The following is a 7,529-nucleotide window of genomic DNA, read 5'->3' on the forward strand; positions in this document are numbered from 1 at the left end:
GCATAACTCAATATTCACCAATACACGTGACCATATCTTTCTCCAAACTCGACCATTAATAAAAATCCTTTCAGATATCCGTATTATCAATAGTCAAATCCGATCCCGGATGTATGGATTATTTCGATCTATGCGCTTCGTCCATGATTAATTCACTAAGGTCATGGAGGGTCGGGATCCAAACCCGATCTTTGAAATAGAGAGTTTCGTCCACGCGCTGTCCGAAATTCCTTTCGTTGCCGTAAAGTTCCTCCTTTTCCAAATGTCCCTCTTTCAACGCCTCATATTTAGTTCTTTCTGATCGAATATGTGATGCAACTTTTATGATCGGTGACGATGGTGCACTTCGTATCGTAGAGACAATGTCTCCACATTTAAGTGCATAGATAACCGCTCCCAGTTCTAAGTCGTGAGTAGTGTAATCTTACTCGTGTACTTTTAACTGTCGGGAAGTATAGGCTATGACCTTAATATACTGCGTCAACACGCATTCTAACCCTTTACGCGATGCGTCACAATACGTGACAAAACCATCGTCTCCATCGGGGAGACTTAAAATCGGCGCTTGGCACAATTTTAATGGTTTCTATCTTAATTGGGTCTTTGTTACATCCTTGTTGCTTCACAACATGACCAAGGGATTATGCATTCTTTATTCAAAATCACATTTCAAAAATTTCGCGTACAACTCCTCTTGCTTTAACATTTCCACAATTTTCCTTATCCGTCGCTCGTGCTCTTCTTTACGTTGCGAATATATTAAAATATCATCAATGAATGTTATGACAAATTTGTCAAAATAAAGTTACAGACTCGGTTCATGAGCTCCATGAACGCTGCCGGCGCATTTGTTAGCCCGAAAGGCATAACTAAGAATTCATAATGGCCGTAGCGAGTCCGAAACACTGTTGTTGCAACGTCTTCCTCTTGGATCTCTCATTTGGTGATAACTATATCCACGATCAATTTTTCTAAAAATAAATCGTCCCTTGCAGTTGGTTAAACAGATCATTCACTTTGAAGAAGTGAGCACCTACTCTTGATCGTCACTTTATTCAATTTTTCCTAATCAACACATATCCTAACACTTCCGTCCTTCATTTCCCAATTAAAACTGGTGCACCCCATGGTGACTAACTAGGTCGTATAAAACCTTTATCCAATAATTCTTGCATTTCAGTTGGCGCAAGTCGGTAAGATGCTTTAGCAACAGGGCCAGCTTGAGGTATTAAATCGATTCCGAATTCGACCTGTCGGGTTGGCGGTAATCCAGGAAGTTCCTCTGGGAAAATTTGTGGAAATTCGCGTACCACCGGGATATCTTCTGTATGTTTTCTTTTAAATACTTTGACAAACGCGTTTGTTAAATACACCACGTCTTCTTGTCGTAAATATTATAACATCTCAAGATGAGATTTGAGTGGCAATATAATACCGTACACTTTTCTCTGTATTTAATCGCTTCATCGTCCGAAAGAGGGCTTCTAATCATCTTCTTTTCATAGTTGATTTCTGCTTCCTGTTGAGTTAGCCAATCCATGCTAACTACTACGTCAAAACTTCTTTGTTTTACTGGTTGTAGGTCGATAAGGAAAGTTAATCGTTCAGAATAATAGGACAATTCCGTACAATTTAGTTAACCAATAGGGGTTTACCGTTAGCGATTCTACAGTATAGGGTTCTATAGTTTCACTAATCGTATCTTTCCAAAGGGTAGGAGGTTAGCAGGAACTAACTTCTATCGACGACCGTAAAAATTGTCACTGAAGTCTATTGATTTAAAACTACCACATACTTAACACCACCTTTGGATCATGATGTGCTTTATTCAAATTACTCACAAAAGCACGGCTCCTTGCTTGATCAGAGGTTGATGCTTGTCATGAGGTTCGTCTTCCAACTACACCTTGGTTCAACTTTGGGCAATTTCTCTTGAATCGTTCTGTACTGCCACATTCATAGCAAATACAACTGTTTGGAATAATTTGATTTCTTTGGGTGGATTGTTATTGAAGTTGTTGGGTTCGGAGTGGTCGTACAGGAATGGGTTGGGGGTTGCCGGTTCACAAGGCTTCAATTGGTTCTACAATTGGGGCATTACGTCCATCTTTACTACACCTGTGGCCCACTATCACTCGACATTCTTCTTCCTGCCGATAACCATATATTTTCCACATTCAGGGAAGGACCCTTTATGCGGTTCATGGTTTCACACCAGAACTAGTCTTAGTATAATTCTGGGTTGTAGGACATACCTACTTATTCACAAGTCTATTTTGTACTATACCTTTATCATTTCCCTTCTTTAACACTCGACGTCTCACCTAACGTCCTTCCATTCCGCTTCCCATAAAGTCAAATATATCAATGCTGGCTTGTGCCACAACCCTCCCAAAGGTTGTATATATTTTACAGGGTTGACTATACTCCTTATCGATGGAGTTAGTCCCCAATCTAGCACTCACTTTGCTTTGTTTCAGGAGTAATTAGCCATGTCACCAGACATGACAATTCCTTCAAACGATTTGCGTGTTCTAAGTGATCAGCACACAACATTTCTATCTTTCATAGCTCAGTTTTCAATCTCTGAGTTTAATTACTCGAATAAAAATGCTCTAGCACAAGAATTTTAAATCCTGACCATATCATCTGAGTAATAATTTTCCAACTATAATTTTTTTACCATCGTGTTCCATCACGATACAACATAATCTACCAACATATCTGTAGCATATTTCACTACACAATATTCCAGACTCTTACCAATATCCTTAACCATTTCGATCTTTTCTATCCACTCGCTAATCTATTCCTCCCTTTACCAACAGTAAACCATTAATAATCCCCCTAACACAACCGATAAACATATCCTTCATACCGGATCTAATTCGTTACGACTACTATTCATGTTTAGTTTATAACTAATACTTGTAGTCATAATAGTATTTGGTGGGACATTAACACTCTTAGTAATAACACTAAGAATTGTAATATTCATAATCATGTGATTGCTCGATCTATAAGTCTGTGATCACATTTGCATCAACACTAGCAGTGATCTGTGATACAACATTCGGTATCATCATCTGCTATCTTTGAGCAATCAACTGAATCATATCAATCTCCATCACTGGAGTTACTCTTTTTAGGTCATTCTGCCGTACTCGTCCCGTACACAGTAATCAATACTAATCTCACCGTATAACTCGTTACCAGTTCAATCATATCAGCAGGTACACATACACACCAAATATTATCATATATATTACACATACCGGCATCTAGTATATATGTCCCACAAATATAATAACATATGGACTTAACCTGACATCGGTTAACGTTTAAATATGTTTCATAACCCTTGTCACCAACTGACATATAGACCTTTCTCAACAAAGATCAATGTTTAATATGCTCGATTTCAATATCCTTTTGCATGTCAGCATAACCGATACATGCTCACCGTGAGCACCGAACGATTACGTACCACGGAGTTATAATATCCGTGTCTATTCGTATATCCGGCATACACAGTATACCTCCTATGAACGAACAACCAACTATGCCATAATGATTCCAACACTTCTTTGTGTATAGGTAATCATTCTATTCGAGCATACATGGGTGTAAACATCTAACGGATGTAAGGATAACATAGGAAGTTATTAGAATAGGCGGTACCGGTGTTGGTAGGGTATCGGATTTATCAAATTTTGGTTGGGAGTGACGGTTAATAGACATTTCTGGTTAATGTCAAACGGGAGATTTGACTTGGTACCATCATAACTATAACCCGATAAGTCCGACTTATCACCAACCGATGCTCTAGAAATTTCAGCATCCTCGGTACTTTTTATTATCACATCCCCCGGTTCCTTATCCGGGTCTTATTTCCCGTTACTTGAACCCACAAGATATGCACACGTATATATATATACACACTAGCACATATAAATAATATTATATACTGTACACATATGTTGCCATTTTTACCTATTAATGTACCCCAGTGACTTCCCCTGAATTCCCTCGTGCGGACAAGTCTGTTATTATGTTCCGGATCATAATAACTCACTTGTCCATTCAAGTTCATCCAGATCCCGTCACTATATATTATTAGTTGATATTCAGATCCTATAATACTTGAGCTACTGGTTATATTTTAGGTATCTTTTGAAGACATCCTAATTCTTTTATAACCAATGGCTCTGATACCAAGTTCTGTAACACCCCGCAACCGCAGCGGAAACGTAAACGGGATGCGACAGACACCTCTGATATCAACCACATTGTTTATAAAGAAAACTGAATGCATTAATATACTTCAAAATTACATTATCTCATCTTTCATTACCGTCTAGGTGATACACACATCATACAATACGGTTCATAATTCTATCTGTTATAATGTATCCTAACGTCCAGCACGCAAACCTTACACACATCAAGCACTTAGCACGTAATCAATCACTTTATCTTAGTTGTACCTGAAAAGCATGTGAGAAAACGGGTCAACTACGAATATTTGGTGAGTTTCACAATTTTAGTAAACCATGATAAATCCATATCATAACATATTATTATCTGGGGACACTGTCAGCCCATAAATACATTTAATAACCTCTGGGAACTCTGTTACCCCAGAAACATACTTCCAATAACCTCTGGGAACTCTGTTACCCCAGAAACACATTTAATAACCTCTGGGAACTCTGTTACCCCAGAAACATACTTCCAATAACCTCTGGGAACTCTGTTACCCCAGAAACACCTTTAATAACCTCTGGGAACTCTGTTACCCCAGAAACATACTTCCAATAACCTCTGGGAACTCTGTTACCCAGAATCTGTTGCGGGACCTTACAATATTAACAACTCAAACAATTACCATTTCAATACATTACCGTACGATTCCCATATATTAAACATTATATAAATACATTCATTTCCATGCGTTCAGCACGTACTTAATCATTTTGATAGAAACATGCTTTCCGCCCCGGGAAAATATTTAAAACATTTCAGTAAAAAGGGGCTCGTGAAACTCACCTTAGCACATGCAAGCAGGTAACAACAATCATTATCAATTAACACGTCCAATCTGTAATATGATCCCTACGATCGTTATTATACAATTATTGTTTATATAAACTTTAACTTTATCAATCGGTAAATCTGGGGACACTGTTAACCCAGTACTGTACCTGTTCCGGGGGCAATGTTAACCCAGAAATACTTCTCCGGACTCAGATTGTGATGTCGTTTAGAGTTCCATGGTCACAATTTCTATTAATCGTTTTCTCGTTTTGCGTGCCTAGCACGAATATCCGTTTTATGTTTCAAAAATGAGTTTGGTCACACACGACCCGAAAATAGTGGTTGACGGATAATTTAATTAAAGATGTGAATTTATAGCTCGGTTTAGACGTCCCGATTGGCCGCGGGACCCGTTTCCGTCTTTGGCGTACCGGAAACTATTAAAATAGATTAAAATTACTCAAATCATCCGAATTATTTTCGGATGATTTATTTTTACTTGTTTAGCTCATTTATATGAAAATAGTTCATTTTTAGGGTTTTTGTACACCAGTCAGCTCGCTTAAGCGAACTTCACCGGTTTACGCGTTTTACTTTAAAAATTTGATAATTAGCACAAATAATTATCCGTTTACTCTCGGATCTTGAAATTTTGCACAAATCACTTTTTAACAGTGGGGAATTTTATAAAAATATTTCCAGAATTAATTCTTATATTTAAAATTTACTTATCTATTTTAAAACACCATTTAAACACTAAATATGTCGTAAATACCAAACGATCTTAGAAAAATCCCAAATTTCTCCTGGATGTCCCCTGCCATCCACATAGTCCCCTGTAATTTTTCCAAAACCAAAATCTTCTTTTAAATGCCATTTTTACTAAAACCGAGCTAGAAATCCCTAGAACTCGTTTAAGCGAACAGCCTACTTAGACTTCTCCAACGGACCTCAAATTTTTTGTGTGGCTTATACAAGATATGAAAAGCTTATACACAATTTTCCAGAATTTTTCATGATATTTAACTATTTTTCACCTTTTTTGGCCAAAACCGAGCATTAAATTCACCAAATATTCATCCTTCATCCAAAAATTACCAAAAATTCACTGAACTCATATTTCCATGTGTTTAATACCTCTGTAAAATTTCATGACCTAACTCTAAACGACCAACAATCTGTCCAAAAACACATACACCGACAAAAACCGAATATACCTTTCGTTTTCCGCCACTACAAGCTACAAACTCATCTTTCCGCCTTATCTACCACTAAATACAGAGCCTACAAACAACATACCACAATACCAAGCAAGTTACACTCACGATCAAGCCATTTCTTTCATGGTTACGGCTATGATACTAAAACAAAGATTTAACCGTAATAATTCGTTTTTGACTCTTTTAACTCCTTTCATGGACCAAGATCCCTTGTATAACTTGTATACATCACTTGATCATGCAAGAATCGGTTCCATCTCGGGTTTTCACCCTTTTTCACTTGGAAACCTCATTTTCTTGAAAGAAAACTCAAGAAACAAAGATAAACACGTACATAACACGATCATTACCTCGTTATTCTTGCTAGAATTGTAGGTTTTTGGATTATGAACTAGAGAGAAATGAAGGATGTTGAGTTGGGATTGTGTAAAAAAAGAAAAATGAATGTTTTGGTGGTGTTGGAGTCCGATCGGACTAGGATAAGGGTGGGGTGGGACCCACAACTTCAATATAAGCCACATATTCAGATTCTCGTAATCTGGATAATGTTTTGGATAATCTGGTTCAGTTCGTTTTTCGGTTAAACGTCTAATTCGGCTTAAAACGAGGCTAAAACGGTCGTTTTTCGGCTAAAAATGAAATTTATATAAAACCACTTTAAAAACTTAAACCATGACTTCCATTAACTTAAAATACCATGTTATTAATTATCGTGCATCTTTTTCGGCTTGATCGATCATCTCTTGCTCGGTTTGGTATTAAAGGTTTCGTTTAACGTACCGACGTACTATTAAATCGAAATCCTTTTTCTGTGCCTTAATCCACTTATCCCGAAGCTTTAATACTTCGTAAAATCACTAAACATTATATATTTCGTCTATAATGTAATCCCCGATTCGTTCGGGTTTCAATAACCGTTCATCGATTAATCGTAATTTCGATACGACTAGCTGTATATTCGAGTATAATTCGTACTGTGAATCTTATATACTCGTATAAGCACATTATAATTCCTATATTCAGTATTGAATAACACGTAAATAGTATATTCCGGCTAGGGTATACCTGAATTTGCCGGAATCGTTACATCGGCTTGAACTTTAGAAGATGAAATAAGAAAACGGAATGGGCCTTAGTTCCATGGGCTTAAGGGAGTATAAGTACCCCTTAAACCATTATCCTTTCCATTTTTATCCATCTCTACACCATAGCCTACACCTTGAAAAACACAAACAAACACTATCCTATATCCTGAACCAAGATCCGAAGGCG

The sequence above is a fragment of the Bidens hawaiensis genome, unplaced genomic scaffold (assembly GCF_021521415.1).
Source record: "Bidens hawaiensis isolate Kalapana, Puna unplaced genomic scaffold, B.hawaiensis_p1.1 tig00011633_1, whole genome shotgun sequence".
NCBI classification, from domain to species: domain Eukaryota; kingdom Viridiplantae; phylum Streptophyta; class Magnoliopsida; order Asterales; family Asteraceae; genus Bidens; species Bidens hawaiensis.